Source organism: Ovis canadensis, chromosome 3 (genome assembly GCF_042477335.2).
Source record: "Ovis canadensis isolate MfBH-ARS-UI-01 breed Bighorn chromosome 3, ARS-UI_OviCan_v2, whole genome shotgun sequence".
Lineage (NCBI taxonomy): Eukaryota > Metazoa > Chordata > Mammalia > Artiodactyla > Bovidae > Ovis > Ovis canadensis.
In genome coordinates this window covers 130,850,467-130,867,831 of record NC_091247.1, presented here as the reverse complement: position 1 = coordinate 130,867,831, position 17,365 = coordinate 130,850,467, and the positions used below count along the sequence as shown (strand labels likewise).

Here is a 17,365-nt window from a genome sequence, read left to right as displayed (position 1 = left end):
AAAGTAATGTCTCTGCTTTTTAATATGCTCTCTAGGTTGGTCATAACTTTCCTTCCAAGGAGTAAGCGTCTTTTAATTTCATGGCTGAAATCACCATCTGCAGTGATTTTGGAGCCCAGAAAAATAAAGTCAGCGACTGTTTCCACTGTTTCCCCATCTATTTCCCATGAAGTGATGGGACCGGATGCCATGATCTTAGTTTTCTGAATGTTGAGCTTTAAGCCAACTTTTTCACTCTCCACTTTCACTTTCATCGAGGCTTTTTAGTTCCTCTTCACTTTCTGCCATAAGGGTGGTGTTATCTGCATATCTGAGGTTATTGATATTTCTCCCGGCAATCTTGATTCCATCTTGTGCTTCTTCCAGTCCAGCATTTCTCATGATGCACTCTGCATATAAGTTAAATAAGCAGGGTAACAATATACAGTCTTGATGATTGCTTTTCCTATTTGGAACCAGTGTGTTGTTCCATGTGCAGTTCTAACTGTTGCTTCCTGACCTGCATACAGGTTTCTCAAGAGGCAGGTCAGGTGGTCTGGTATTCCCATCTCTTTCAGAATTTTCCACAGTCTATGGTGATCCACACAGTCAAATAACTGTTGCTTAATAGGGGTTTACTTTGTACCATGTGACTTTCTAAGCACTTTATATTTATTTTCACATTTAACCAATAAGATAGCCCTTTAAAATAGCATGACTAATATCTCTATTTTATAGCTTTTTAATTGATGTTTAAGAAATGAGCAGTTTAATTAGAGGTCATGTAGCTTACTAGTGACAAAGTAGGGATTACAATGTGTATATGTGTCTGACTCTAATGGCCCCAAGATCTTCAACCACGACTATACTTATTACTTCTGTTGTTCTTAGGCTCCTTTGCAAGCCAGGTTCTCTTAAGTGTTGGCCTGCTCTTTGTGGCTCAGATGGTAAAGTATCTGCCTACAATGCACAAGACCCAGGTTCAGTCTCTGGGTCAGGAACATCCCCTTGAGAACTGAAGGACAACCCCCTCCAGTATTCTTGCCTGGAGAATTGCTGGTGTGCTACAGTCCATGGGGTCACAATGAGTCGGACAGAACTGAGCAACTAACACTTTGACTTTAAGTTCAACTAAATTCACCTAAAACTTGTTGAACCCTTGCACAGTCCCAGGCATACAACCAAAATATTTCTCTAGACAGAGGTATCTTTGCCTTTCTACTTTGCAGTTTCTTTAATGTAAATAAAGATAACAGTATCTGCCTCACAGGATTGTTGAGTATAGTATCAGTAAAGGATAGCTATTATTATTATTAAAAATAAGTTCCTGGAATAAGGTGGCTAATCAATAAATATTGGATGGATTAATGAATGAATGAGTGAAGGTATAACGAGACAGAGTCTTGTATAACAAGTTAATAGTCTGGTTGTAGGAGCAACAGAAATACCTAGCTATCTGTGCTTCAGTGGCATGAGTTTTATAAGACACATAGGTACTGCTGAGGCAGAAATGAGCAAGTTAACCTTGAGAAGGAATGACAAGGCAGCCAATTCTGGGAGGTTTTTTGGAGGCGGAAAGAAAAAAAAAAAGACAGTCTGAAAATGTCAAGGTGGTTCAAGGACTAGAGCAAAAAAGACAAGAAATAGGAAAATGAATTAGAAGATTACTCGATTATTGCAATCCTTAGGACAAAAAAATTTGATAAAAATTTGAACTTGGCAATGAGAGGAAATGAAAAGATAAGGATGAATTCCGGGGGGTACTGGAGTGTTTGGCAAGGCTTCGTGACTGATTAAATGAAGGAGGTGGAGGAGAAGGAGACAAAACCAGGTTTCTGGTTTATTAAACTCAATAGAGGGTGATGTCATTGAGATAAGAAACCCAGGTTCCAAAGTGCAATTCTAGGGAATTTATTATCTTCTTAATCTTTACCTTCCTCTTCTGTAAACTTATGATTGTAACAGTCCTTATCACATTCAGTTGGGGTGACGATAGAGATATGACAACAGATGAAGAATTTAGCAAGTGGCTGGCACGTTGACGTGCTCAGGAGATAGCTCTCTTACTCTATAGGACCAGCAGGGGGGCTGGAACAGCAAAGAGCAAATACATTCAGTGTTGTGGTATCTGAGTTTGAATTACATACAAGTTATCCAAATCAGCATGTGGATCCTGAAAGACCATCTGATAGTTTGTGAATGTCAGGAAAAGAAAGACGCACCCTTCTGTCTGAAATGTGATTTTTAGAGATGTTTTCAACTTGAAAAGCGATCACAAAATCAATCATGGCACTTTCTGAGGGTTGGTAATAGGATTAGCCAGTAAGGAAGGGATGTTTGAGGAGGAGTCACTATCACCCCCATTAGAGGACAAATCTAGGACTCTCACAGTCTCTATAACTCCATCTTCAAAAGCAGACTGATTGTTCATTTCTAGAATGCAGTAGTCACCACCCAAACCGAAAAAACTATCTTCCTTCCTTCAAGTTGCACTTTGGAGGTCATAATCACTCTTGACCTACTAATGGGGGGAGGGGGGTTAAATTTACTCTTTAATCCAATTTTAGTTAATATGTTAGCATGGTCAATCTCTTGCTGTTTTGTATTTGACCACTATTTGCTCTGTAATCATTTCTCCTGCTTTCTCCGTATATTCTTTTACTGCTTGAAATTGGATTTTGGTTCATATTGCCATTTAAAATTTCCTCATGGTGTTGATATTTAAAATAGTCTATGGTCTTAGGTTCCTTTTGATGAAAGAAAATTACATCTAGCTTATTCCTTAGTGAAACTCATCTGCTTTACTCAGGAACTGGAGTGGGAGGTAATGGATCCTTCTATTTTGTGGGATTTTTAGTGAGTGACTGTATTTTAAGAGTATATTGTGTGTGTGTGTGTGTGTGTGTGTGTGTGTATGTGTTGTGTGTTAGTCCCTCAGTTGTTTCTGACTCTTTGCAACTCCATGGACTGTAGCCCACAGTCTCCTCTGTCCATGGAATTTTCCAGGCAAGAGAACTGAAGTGGGTTGCCGTTTCCTTCTCCAGGAGATCTTCCCGACCCAGGGATCAAACCTGAGTCTCTTGCATTGCAAGCAGATCCTTTACATTTGAACCACCAGGAAGCCCCTATTGTAAGAGTAAGTAAATTGCAAAGATGAACTCTTTTTTTATTCTATATCTGACCATTTAACTCTCAGCCAAAGAAAATTTATGATATTCTATAGTCAGTTATTTGCCAAATCAGTGAAGTATCTGGCTCTAGGATGTTTATGTCATTTTTTGATAGTAAATAACTGACATGTATATTAACTTCAGTTCCTAAGGCAGCATGTAGACATGATATACTCCTCTTTTTTTTAATTATAGTGCAAACTAACTCAAGTCAGAAAAAGTACAATTCAGTTTCTTCATGAGGCAAAGTGAAGCACAGTTATATATATATATATATATATATATATATATATATATATATATATATATATATATATATATATATGGATCTTCTGAGGAAAGTAAAGCAGAACTATTTCCTGTTAATTGAACATTCAACAAACACAAAAAACAATTTGAAGAACATTTTCAGCTAAGGAATTTGGAGGAGTAAATCAATAGCTCAGCTTGTTGGATCTTTGCCTGACGTGTATTGTTTATGCAAAATGTTACTAGTAAACTCATATCTTAATCCACCAACACCAAATGCAGCCCAGACTGTTTATGTAACCTAAGAACACACTCTATAAGTGACTGCTTCTTCTTGAATTAGTATTTATGAAGGAAACCACTTAACTATTCATAGTAAATAAGAAAGACATTTTAAACATTTCTTCGATATGGAAGCTGTTTAATATTTAGAGAATGGAATATACTCCAAAGATGAGGAAGTGAACATCATTGACTCTCTTTGGCAGTCTGTACTAAGGCACAGAGTAGATTTCTGATTAGATTTTACACACTTGGAATATTTTAGAGTGCACATTCATTTTGTCAAAATTTCAATCCATTTGTTAAGTTGCAGAATATGTGTCTCATTGAAGATTTATCTTGTAGAATGTTTTCCCTTTTTCTTTTCATAACCAGAGACTCACCTTGCTGTTTGCAGCATGGTAAGCTACCTTTGAAAAAAATAAATTATTCCCTTTCTGACTCTGTGTGTGTGTGTGTGTGTGTGTGTGTGTGTATGTAGGTGCACACAGTGCTCGCAGAGGGGAGGAGGAAATTATAGGGTTCTTTGAGGCAATCTGAATTACCACCTCAGGTTACCCCACAGCAGTGCTTATTGAAAAAAGGTGTCATGATCATCTCTGTCTTTCAAGAGCATGAAAAGAATAATCTAAAACTTTGGGGTATGACACCCCAGTGAAAGAAAGGGAAAGGTGGTTTTAAGTTTGCAGATGGACACATGAATTAATTCTGACACTCTTGAAGCAGCATTTTAAGGGACTGGCCAGCCTGAAGTGTTGTAAACAATATCAGGCTGAGACTGGCTTGGGAGAAAATTCATGTTCCTGTCCAAGTACCTGGATCCAGGGCACATCAGTATCACCTCTGTGGCCGTAAAGCTGTTAGAACCAAAGGCAGTGACAGTCTTCTGTCCCTGGGGAGTGGAGGTCAGTTTTCCAACCCTTCAGATTCCTTGGACCATGGGCTTCCTACCAATCCAACAGGTGAGGATTTGACCGGTTTTATTAAATAAGCAAAACTACCATAATTTGAAACTTACATAGCAGTTCATAGCAGCTTTATTTTAGGTGACTTCAGCATTTTGCATTTCTTTTGCAACATGTACCAGTATTAAGCACTATGTCCTAATGTCAGAGCCAATTGCATTTGGCCATAAATCATTGGGTAGCTTCCTGTGCAGAGTATGAACTTGCTCAGGACTGATTTGGGGGATTACAGGGACTGTTAAAAGAATGAGCCTATCAAGATGTCATAGAATGCTTCCCTGTCTGGATAGCAGAGTAGTCAGAGGGGAGAAGAGGGGACAGATGAAGACTAATGTGAGTTTTCTAAATATCTGAATTTATGTTTTGCCTGTAGAGCACTACCTAAAAAAAGGAACACCGAAAGTAACTCTCAGACTTTATTTTCTAAAAGGAAAAACAAAGACTAAAAAAGCGAAACTTCCTTATGGAGAAAGAGCGGGGTCATACCATGTCAACCATCATCAGATCCCTTAATCCTAGAGTATAAGGTCACCCTTATTGTTCTTGGCCCAAAACAAAGAAAGCTATCAATGATATGGGTTACCACATTGGGGGCAAGTGATCAGAAATACAAAATGAGAAGCAGAAACTGAGGAGTTTGTTTTTTAATATAGACTTTCCTTCTCACTTGAAGATATATTAATCCCTTGGGTAATTCAGAGTACTGAGCTGTCTCTACAATGGCAAACAGAATGAAATAGAGACAACTAAGGGATAACTTATGTAGTTGTGTCTGGAAGGAACTGAAGTGTTCTGAGACAAGGTCACAATGACTATAACACGAATTTTTAAAGAGCTAAAACTGCTTGGAAATATAAGCCATGCTGGTCAAATTTCTTAAGTCTTAACAAAATATATCAAAATTAAAATGCCTATATACACCCTTTAATCTAACAACTCTGCTATTGAACATGTTTCCTAAAGAAGTAAAAGCACTATTATGTGAGAAGAAATGTAAATGTAGGAAGGGGTGGAGATAGAGATGTTTATATTAATTTACTGACACACATAGAGATGTTATGGAGAAGGCAATGGCACCCCACTCCAGTACTCTTGCCTGGAAAATCCCATGGATAGAGGAGCCTGGTGGGCTACAGTCCATGGGGTCGCTAAGAGTCGGACACGACTGAATGACTTCCCTTTCACTTTTCACTTTCATGCATTGGAGAAGGAAATGGCAACCCACTCCAGTATTCTTGCCTGGAGAATCCCAGGGATGGGGGAGCCCGGTGGGCTGCCGTCTCTGGGGTCGCACAGAGTTGGACATGACTGAAGCGACTTAGCAGCAGCAGCAGCAGCATAGAGATGTTAATGGAAGGATTTTTATGGTGGACAAAACAGACTGGGAAATTGAGAATGTCAGTATAGGAATGGTTGAATACATTTTGGCACATAATATTGCATGACCTACAATTATATGCATTGCTCCAGATGGGCATAATATGATAACATTATCCTTTTGTACTACATCAAAATAAAGCTGTGTGTGTGTGTGTGTGTGTGTGTGTGTGTGGTACATATGTGCAGGTGTACATAGAGAAAGATGTAAAAACATACACCAGACTGTTATTGGTTATCTCTGTGGAACAGGATTAGAGGAGTTGATGGAGTATGAGGTAGGATCTAGAAACTAAGTCACTTTTAATGATGATTTGTTTACAGTTGCTTATTTTCAAACTTAGTTTTCACACTCGGTCTCTTTAAAATGAAAAACAAAACCAACACACACACACACAAAAAAACCACCACAAAAAATGGGCCTTGAGTTGCCAATTTTTTTTTTTACTTTATAAAAATAGAACATTTTAAAATGCATCTCTATTTTCAATATTTTATAAAAGAAAAGACATTTAAAACAAAAAAGAAGAAAAGGTATGAGCTAGAGGTGTTCTTTCCAAAACAGTTAACTTTCTTTCTTGGAAATATAACCACATGGAATATTGCTGCTATTTTTCTCAACAAGATTCAGTGCAAACCTTATCATGGACCAAGTTTATGATCTTTTGTCTAGTGCAAAGCGGTGCACTCAGTCAGGACATTCAGATTCTAGCATGCGCTTTCTCAGCTTTAGACAACTCCTCTAGGTTATCAGGAAGGTTCCTCAGATGAGCTTCTAAAAACCCCTTTGCCTTGTAACATCCTATTATTCATGATGATTTTACTTCTCACTTTTCAAACAATTCCTCTGTTCTTTGTTTTTATTCACTCATTTAGCAAATGTTTATTGAATGCTTATCTATATATCAGGTATTTAATTGCCACTGGGAATGTAGCCATGAACAGGATAGGCAAAGTCCTTTTTCTCCTAAAGCTTACTTTCTCTTGAGGGAGACAATAAGGAAGCCAATGAGTAAATATACAGAGAATTGTAGATTATGGCAAGTGCTTCAGGGACAATAAATTGACTGGTGTGATGGAGTGTGAATGTGGAGGCTTTAAGGAGAAATAACCTGAGCTGAGTTTCCACAGAAGAGCTTTCTGTGGAGTTGAGCTGAAACCTGAAGAATGAGTAGGCATCAGCCACATGAGGTCTGGATAGAGAGCATGTCACACAGAGGTAACAGTTCACGAGCTGGTAAAGGGCTTGGTTATTTCAGGGACAGAGAGGAAGCCGGTGAGGCTGTTGCGTAATGAGCAAATGGGAGAGGGAAGTGAAGGAACAGGTTTGACAAAGAAGGATGAAGTGGGCATGCATATCACAGATTGAATTTTCATGTAAATGCAATGAGAAGCCATTAAAAGGTTCTAAGCAAGGGGACAATATGATCTGATTTATACTTTTAAATGACCACTGACTGGTGCGTGAACAACGGATGGTTTTGATGCAGGAAGCAAGGACAACAATTTGGAAGTTATTGCAGCAGTCCAGGTAAGATATAACATTACTTTGGATTAGGACTGTAATGAGGAAAATAGAGCGAAGCCGAACAATCCAAGACTATTTCGGAAGGCAAGCAGACTAGAATTTCTGGATTGAATGCAAGGGATGAAAGGAAAGAACGAACCAAGTTTCACTCCATTGTTTCTAAATTAGGAAATTAGCTAGAAGGTGGTACCACTTACTGAGATGGAGAGAGGACCCAGAGGGTAGCAGGATTTTTTTTTTCTTTTTTTCCTTATTGGGAGCTGGGTGTGGAAATCAAGAAAGTGGTTTCAATTGTGACGAGCTGTAACTTCTGATTAGCTGTCCCAGTAGAGGTATCAACTAGGGGTTAAGGGGCTCAGGGGAAAAGTCAGGGCCAGAGATAGACACCAAGATTCTTCAGCATATGGGTGGTATTCAAAGTAATTTAAAGAGAAAGAGGGTGTTAAAGCTTCAGACCCAGGCAGCTCAACACCTGTAGTTACTTCCAGATCTACCAGCAAAACTACCAAAGAAACAGGGATCAGTGAGGTAGGAAGGAAATCCATGGTGTGCTATAAAGTCTGTAATTTATTTTAAAATACCTCAGCTTAGACATTGTAATATAATATGTGTGTCTTCAGCTGCCTTACTTAGGAGTTCGTGCAGAATAGTAGATTCAAGACTTAATCGGAAAAGATTCCACTCTGGGACATCTCTGTCTTGTGCTGACATGAGCAATTCTGCTATTATTGGAAGAGTTGTTTCATTGATGAAATTCACTTTTCAATTAGCAAGAGGATGTTTATAAAAGGGTTTTCATTATTAAAAATTAGTTTTGTTTGAGTTTTGTGAGATACACAGGATGGAAGCTATCAATAATTGTCAGATGTTTGTTTTTTCATTCCTTTGAAACCAATATTTCTCCAAGATTCCTAACTTGTACAAAATTTCCAAAACTCTTCTTTACCTGTTTTCTTACTCTGAAACTTCTACCATGTTATTTGATATCTTTAAGGCACTTAAAAAATTTACTTGCTTCTTGGAACAAGAATAGTTAATAGCAGACCTATCTTTATAAATCATCAGAATTAAAAGGTCTTAAAACATTTGAGAAGGCATTTCCTCCCAGGGGCCTATTATTAAACACTTAAAATATTGAAAGACTATTTGATGTCAATTATGGGAGGAAAAACTTAGAAAAAGATTTAAAATAGTGAAGTAGAAGAGCAGAAAGAAGAAACAAGTATGGTCTGATGAGGTGAATAGACTGAGGAGCATCACGCACACACATGCCAAATATAAACTATTTCTGTCAATGGTCATTTTTGCTCCTGGGCCACAGAAATGGACCGCATTGTTGCCCGGTGATCTTTAGTCAGGGTAAGGAAGATGGTTTGCTGGTATTCAACCACACTAAAATATTGCCCCAGGAGAGCATGTTTTTGAAATTTGTAAGAGCTCCCATCACACTGTGGTTTGTGATTTGTACACACTGCCCTAGAATGAGCTCTGAAACAGCTCAAATATTGCAGCCTGACTCATGTTCTGGTCCAAACTGCTCGCGGTAAAAGACAAGCAAAGTACCCCCAAATACCGCAGAGTAGGCCCTTCAGATAACACAGTTTTACTGGTGGAAAATATAAACACTGTTTTTGCCCATATTTCCATTGTGATCAAGGAACATTTGCTGAGAAAGCACTACTAATCTACAGAGAATTGTGAAACTGATGAGAGATTCAAATTACTCACGATTTGCCTTTGAGCCAAAACAAATGCAATATTTAGAAGCTCTTTCCCATAGGTATCTAAGGGAAAAGGGGAATTTTCACTGTGATACAAATGCTTTTTTTTTTTTTTTTTTTAGGAAAAGGATATTGTGATCCTGGTAAGAGAAAGCTTGTTCTTAATTTGTGTCTCTAGATTACTTACATGAGATGAAAAAATTAATGAGTTATGTTTTTTTAACCTAAAGTAACTCTTTATCCCATACCAATTATCTACAGGTTTTCTAATTAGGTGAAGCAAAATTGTAACTTAGCCAGATTCTGTGCTCAAGTCTTTTCATTGGATTAACAATGAATTTAACAAGAATTTCTGTATCAAAGCTTGTTCAAAGAATCTTGCTAAATTTTTAGGCCACAAAAGTAAATCTAATGAAAGTAAATACGCATTCTATGTACCCATAGAAAACCGCTTCTTTCTGAAATCATCTGCTGCTATTGCCCTATAGGAATGGTCTTAGGCTGTATGTATGCAAAGTCACAGATTCATTCACCAAAGTAAAGGCAGTTTATTTGCTGACATTGGGCAAACTTTATGGGTTCAGATTAAGATACACTGACAAACCCAAAAGCAAAAAGAAAGTAAATGCTCCTTTGTAATATAGAATTCCAGGAAGAAGACTGAGTATAAATACCGACGGATCATTCTAAAATTTATAAAACACTATAATCCACATACAGACATATGCTTTATAATACAGCAAGTATTAGGGGCAGTTCTCATGATACTCCTACTGGAGGTAGGTAGTGAGGTGGTTACGTTCCTGAGGAGAAAAGCACCTGTGTTTACGTGGAATCTTTTTCAAAATTTTCTTTCTCTGGTCACTTTGGGAAGGAGTATGAAGTAGTAGTTAAGAGCATAGACTCTGACGCCGCACTGTTTTCTTATCCCAGGTCTATCACCTGCTCACTGCCTGGTATTGATCAAATTACTCAATCTCTCTGACCTCCACCTTGCATCTATACAAGAAAAGTTACAATAATTTTTAATTCTTAGGGCTATTTTGGCATAGTTGAGATCTACCTCTTTAGGAAATTCTTAATAGACTACTTTTAAAGATCAGATTTAGATTCACAGCAAAATTGAGAGGAGCAAGGTACAGAATTCTCTTTATTGCCCCTGACCACACATGTGCATAACTTCTCCCATAATCAACATCCTTATCAGAGTGGTACATTTGCTACAACTCATAACCCTACACTGACCCACTATAATCATCATAATTTGCATTGGGAGTCACTCTTGGTGTTGTACAGTCTATGGGTTTTGAGCCATGTGACATATATAATGACATGCATCCACCATAACAATATCATACAGAGTAGTTTCACTGCCCTAAAAAACATCTGTGCCTCGTTTAATCCACCCCCCTCCCATCTAACCCGTGGCTACCCCTGACCCTTTTACTGCTTTCATACTTTCACCTTTTCTAGAATTTCATATCATTGGAATCGTATAGTATGTAGCCTTTTCTAGATTAATCTTTTTTAAAACTTAATAATATGCATTTAAAGTTCATGTCTTTTCATGTCTTGATAGCTCTTTTTTCTTTGGCTCTCCTGAGCTATAATTGACAAAATTATAATATATTGAAAGTGTACAATGTGATAATTTGATATATGTACACATTATGAAAGGCTTCCCACAGTAGAGTTAATCAACACATCCATCACCTAACATAGCTACCTTTTTCTTGGTGAGAACCCAAGTTCTACTCAGCAAATTTCAATTACATAACATAGTGTTAGCAACTATAGGCACCGTGTTACACGTTTGATCTGTATTCATCTTATAACTGAATGTTTGTATTATTCTACAGTGTTTCTATGAGCTCTACTTCTTCTCCTTTCTTTTAAAAAAATGTTATTTATTTATTTTTTAGATTCCATGTCCAAGTGATGCCATACAGTATTTGCCTTTTACTGTCTGGCTTATTTCACTTAGCATAAAGTCCTCCAGGTCCACCTATGTGGTTGTAATGACAAGATTTCCTTCTTTCTCACAGTTGAATAATATTTACTGAACATACACTGTATTTTCTTGATCCATTCATCTGTTAACAGATACTGAGGTTGTTTCCATACCTCGATTATCACTAATAATCCTGCAATGAACATGGAAGTACAGATAGTTCTTTGAAATACTGCTTTTGTGTCCTTTCGATATATACTTGGAAGTGGGATTACTGGATCACATGGTAGTTCTAGTTTTAATTTCTTTAAGGAAACTGCATAATACTTTCCATAGTAGCTGTGGTAGTCGTGGTTATTTAGTTGGCAAGTCGTGTCCGACTCTTTGTGACCCCCATGGACTGTAGCCCTCCAGGCTCCTCTCTGTCTATAGGGTTTCCCAGGCAAGAATACTGGAGTGGGTTGTCATTCCCTCTCCAGGGATCTTCCCAATCCAGGGATCCAAGATGTATCTCCTGCATTGCAGGTGGGTTCTTTACCAACTGAGCCACCAGGGAAGCCTAGTATCCATACCAGTTTGCATCCCCACCAACAGTGAAAAGGGTTCTCTCTTCTCCACATCCTTGCCAGCATTTGCCATCTCTGAATTTTTGATTATACACAGCCTGTGTATACACAGCTGTGAGGTGATATCACATTATCGTTTGCATCTCTCTAATGATTAGTGATATTAAGCAGTTTTTATATACCTGTTGACCACTTGCATATCTTTTTTCAAAAAGTTGGTTTATTTTTTCATTGAAATATAATTGACATATAACATTATATTAGTTTTAGGTGTACCACATAATTCAATATTTGTACACACTACTAAATGATCAATAAATCTAGTTAACATCTATCATGACACATAATACAAATTTTTTTCCTGTGATAAGAACTTTTAAAATCTATTCTCTTAGCAATATTCAAAGATACAATTCAGTATTGTTATACTGTAGTCATCATGCTGTACATTATATCACCCAGACTTATTTATTTTTATAACAGGAAGTTTGTATCTTTTGACCACGTTCACCCATTTTGTGCACCCCTACCTCTGATAACCACCAGATCATTCTCTGCATCTATGAATTCATCATGAGGGGAGGTTCAATTAGACATATAAGTGAGATCGTATGGTATTGACCTTTCTCTGTCTGACTAATTTCACTTAGAATAATGCTCTCAAGATTCATCCATGTTGCTCCCAAAGGAAAATTTCCTTCTTTTTTATAGCTGCATAATATCCCATTGTTTATATATATTTATCACAATTTCTTTTTTATTCATTCATTCATCAGGGGACACTTAGGTTGCTTCCGTGTCTTGGCTGTTCTAAATAATTCTCTAATGAACACGGGGATTCAAATATCAAGTTAGTGTTTCCATTTCCTTTAAATAAATACATACAAGTGGAACTGCTAGATTATATGTAGTTCTATTTTTAATTTGTTGAGGAACTGCCATGCTGTTTTCCGTAGTAGCTGCACCAATTTACATTCCTACCAACAACAGTGCAGGAGGGTTCCTATTTCTTACAACTCTTGTTATTTGTTGTGTTTTCAATAATAGCCATTCTAACAGTTGTGAGGTTTGGTTTTGACATGCATTTCCCTGATGATTTGTATTGTTGAGCACTATTTTATGTACTTGTTGGCCGTCTGTATGTCTTCTTGAAAAATGTCTGTTCAGATCTCTGTTCACATTGCAATCAAACTGTTTGAATTTTGTTATTGAGTTGTATGAATTCATTACATATTTTAGATTAGTAACCCTTTATGAGATATAATATTTGCAAATGTTTTATTCCTTTTGATACACTGTCATTTCATTTATTACCTTTTCTGTGCAGAAAATTTTTAGTTTCATAAAGTCCTGCTTATTTATTTCTGGTTTTGTTGCTTTTGCTTTTGGTGTCAAATCCAAAATATCCATTGCTAAGACCAATGTCAAGGGGCTTAGCTCCTATATTTTCTTCAAGGAATTTTATGGTTTCAGGTTTTACATTCAAGTCTAACTTATTTTGAATTAATTTTTGGGTATGGCATAAGATAGTGACTCAGTTTCTTACTTCTGCATGTGGCTATCCATTTTCCCATAACTATTTATTGAAGATACTGTTCTCTTCCCATTGCGCATTTTTAGTTCCTTTGTCATTAATTATATATACATATGGGATTATTTCTGGGATCTCCCTTTTTTCCCATTGATTTATGTGTTGTTATATGCCAATAATATGTTGATTACTACAACTTTATAATATAATTTGAAGCCATGAAGCATGATGCTTCCAGCTTTGGTATTTTTTCCAAGATTGCTTATCTGTTTAATGTTTTTGTTGTTGTTGTTGTTGTTGCTATACATATTTTGCATTGTCCTAGTTTGTGAAAAATGTCAATGGAATTTTTGTAGTTATTACATTGAATCTATAGATTGCTTTTGGTAGCATGAACCCTGTAACAATATTAATTTTTTCAGTCCATGAACATAACATATCTTTCCATTTGTGTCTTCTTAAATTTGTTTCATCAATGTCTCATCATTTTCAAAAATGTCTTATTTTTTAACCTTCTTGGTTAAATTTATTCTTATGGGTTTTTTGATGCACTTATAAATTATATTGTTTTCTTAATTTCTCTTTCTGATAGTCTATTATTACTTTATACAAGTGCAACTGATTTTTGTATATAGATTCTGTGTTTTACAATTTTACTGAATTCATTTATTAGTCCTAACAGATTTTTTCTGGTGGGCCTTTTAGGGTCTTTTATCTATAATATCATTCCATCTGCAAGTAATGACAGTTGCACTTCTTATTTCCTGAGTTAGATTCATTTTATTTCTTTTCTTTTTTTTTCTCTAATTGCTTTGGCTAGGAATTCCAGTATTACGCTGAATAAAATTGGAGAGAGTGAACATCCTTATCTTGTTCCTGATCTTAGAAAAAAAGTTATCAGCTTTTCACTGTTAAGTAGGATGTTGCCTGTGGACTTGACACATATTGACTTTATTATATTGAAGTATGTTCCCTCTACATTCACTTTGTTGAGAGTTTTTGCTACTCCCTCTGTGCAGAGCCTGGGTATATAGCTAGGGTAGCATTCTCATTCCTATTTAACAAACTGCTTCTTTGCTACCTTATGAAATTCAGAAAAACAAGCACCTTTGGCTCTTAGTTCAGTTCAGTCAGTTCAGTTGCTCAGTTGTGTCTGACTCTTTGTGATCCCATGAATCGCAGCATGCCAGGCCTCCCTGTCCATCACCAACTCCCGGAGTTCACTCAAACTCATGTCCATTGAGTTGGTAATGCCGTCCAGCCATCTCATCCTCTGTCATCCCCTTCTCTTCCTGCCCCCAATCCCTCCCAGCATCAGAGTCTTTTCCAATGAGTCAACTCTTCGCATGAGGTGGCCAAAGTACTGGAGTTTCAGCTTTAGCATCAGTCCTTCCAGATAACACGTAGGGCTGATCTCCTTCAGAATGGACTGGTTGGATCTCCTTGCAGTCCAAGGGACTCTCAAGAGTCTTCTCCAACACCACAGTCCAAAAGCATCAATTCTTCGGTGCTCAGCTTTCTACAGATACTTTAAAACATACTTATTGACTTCCCAAAGTTGTGGGACAGCAATAGCAGTTTTAAAATCTTCCTTCAACTGAATTAATGAAATTTTGTTTCAAAAAACTACATTTGTGAACACTCAGTGAATGGGATTGTATTTCTTTCCACCTCTGCTTGCAGACTGGCTGGCTTGACTGTGCACATACATTTGTTATGGAACTGTGCTTTTAATTGTCTCTCCCATTTCTCTTAATGGTCATCACGTTGAGCTATAAGAAACAAATGTATTGTTTTACCAAAGTATAGCAAAGATTATCATCTCTTTAGAATATAACATCTGAGTACTCCCCATCTTCCATTCATTTACTTAATAAATGCCAAATATAGTGGCTCAGTGGTAAAGAATTTGCCTGCAATTTAGGAGACCTGGGTTCTATCCATGGGTTGGGAATATCTCCTAGAGAAGAAAATGGCAACCTACTCCAGTATTCCTTCTTGGAAAAATCCCATGGACAGAGGAGCCTGGAGGGCTACAGTCCATGGGGTCATGAAGAGTCAGACATGACTGAGCAAGCACACTTCTATTACATGCAACCCTCAATTTCAATTTCTAAATGCCTTTGCATTCAACGTTTACTCACAGATTAAAGAAGTCACTCTAGCTAGTTTAAGCTGAAAAAGATTTCATATAGGAAATTAGGTGCTTGGAAATCATTTGAGGGGGTAAAAAGCCACCTTTATGTTGAACCTCCAGAAACAACTCCCAGAGCACCTCTATAGAATTGTGCCACCAAGCAAGTCTCTACCTTCATCATGATCAAAAGATCAAGGAAGCAAGCATGATTACACACGTCTTCTCCCAGGATATAGGAAAAGTGAGGCTCCCACCATATCCAGCTCCAGGAACAATCTCACTTAGACAAAATTCAAGCCAGTAAAGAGGATGCCAAGGACCCTGCCTAACAATACCTATGAAGTTAGGCACCATGCATAGGCCAGTAATTACTGTTTCATAAACCAAATGCCACAACTAAAGTCACTAACAGAAACAGCATAATTACCAACCTGCATTGCCAATAGAAAAGTGTATCTGCTCAATGAAAGCTAAGGCCATTTGGAACCTGAGTTGTGAAGGAGTCTGAGAAAAGCAGTCTGTAATTTTTCAACCTTTATCATTCAATTAAGCATGTTCCAAGACACCTGAAATGGACTGAAGTCAGTCAATGTGCAATATAGGTCGTAAGACCTAAGAGTCAATCAGTAAAAGGAGCTTAATGAACAAAAGAACATTTACGCTAAAGAAATTAACATGCTATTATAAGGAATACATACAATGAAAAGGAAAAACCTATAGTGCATATATTAAGTATAAAATCAAATGCCAGAAAAACTACATACACATATATTCAAATATATATGTATAATTAAATATATGAGCATATATAGCTATATTATGTAAAGATACAACTGAATAAATTCAAATCTGTAGAAGACAGAAGTTTGCATAACAAGCTACTTATAGTGTTACTTTTGGAAAAGGTGGTAGAAACATGAAAGAAGTAGCCAAAGTGACAAATGTACACTTTTCTATCAATATTTCTCTATTGTTTAAATATAGATAGAAGAAAGCTTTTTAATATAACTTTACAAAGTTGGAAATTATATATTGAGATATATACTGACATAAAAAGACATCTATAATATATTGTGAAACTAAAAAAGTATACTGCAAATTATTATGTTCAATATGATCTCATTTGGGAAAAAATATGTTTTTTCTACTTTATATATTATATACTCGTACACATATATAAGATATATGGTGGTGATGGTTTAGTCGCTAAGTTGTGTCCAACTCTTGTGACCTCATGGACTATATAGCCCACCAGGCTCCTCTGTCATGGGATTTCCCAGGCAAGAATACTGGAGTGGGTTTCCATTTCCTTCTTCAGGGAATCATCCCGACACAAGGATCAAATTTGCCTCTCCTGAATTACAGGTGGGTTATTTACTTCTGAACCACCAGGGAAGCCCATATAATACATATACAATAATGTTAATAGTATATATGTTATTATCAATATATACATGATTGTATATACATATATTATATACATGTATATATATACATATTTTATATATACACACATATGTGATGTGCATATATATATATATACATTTATACATACTTTAATGCTTCTATATACATTGAAAAGATATGGATGTATATACATCACTCAGTGTGTACCTTTGGGAACCGGGCTGTCTGGAGTGAAACTTTCACATTTTCCTATCTGCGCTTTCATGTTATTTGACTTTTTCAAATGTAATATTTTTAGATTAAAGCCTATTATTTTCATAAAATAACAGGTATTTGTTATTTAAAAAATTAAAGCAATGTGGAAAGACAAAAAAGGGAAGTAAAAATCAGTTTCCCAAAATCCACTCCAACTCCTACTCCCTAGAAATAAATACTAAAATTTGGTGGATAACATTGAAAATATCATGATTTGCCTTTGTTCATATGTGATAATGATATAGAT

At 36.6% G+C, this 17,365-nt stretch overlaps 1 long non-coding RNA gene across 1 annotated transcript in view; it reads left to right on the top strand.

Annotated features, from left to right (window-relative positions):
• The first annotated feature begins 2,558 nt into the window (after positions 1-2,558).
• Positions 2,559-17,365, top strand: part of LOC138437238 (uncharacterized) — a 29,882-nt gene continuing 15,075 nt past the window's right edge. Inside the window, exons 1-2 of the long non-coding RNA XR_011255838.1 lie at positions 2,559-2,803; positions 3,024-3,115. This is a non-coding gene — a long non-coding RNA (uncharacterized lncRNA). The remainder of the gene's footprint in view (positions 2,804-3,023; positions 3,116-17,365) is intronic.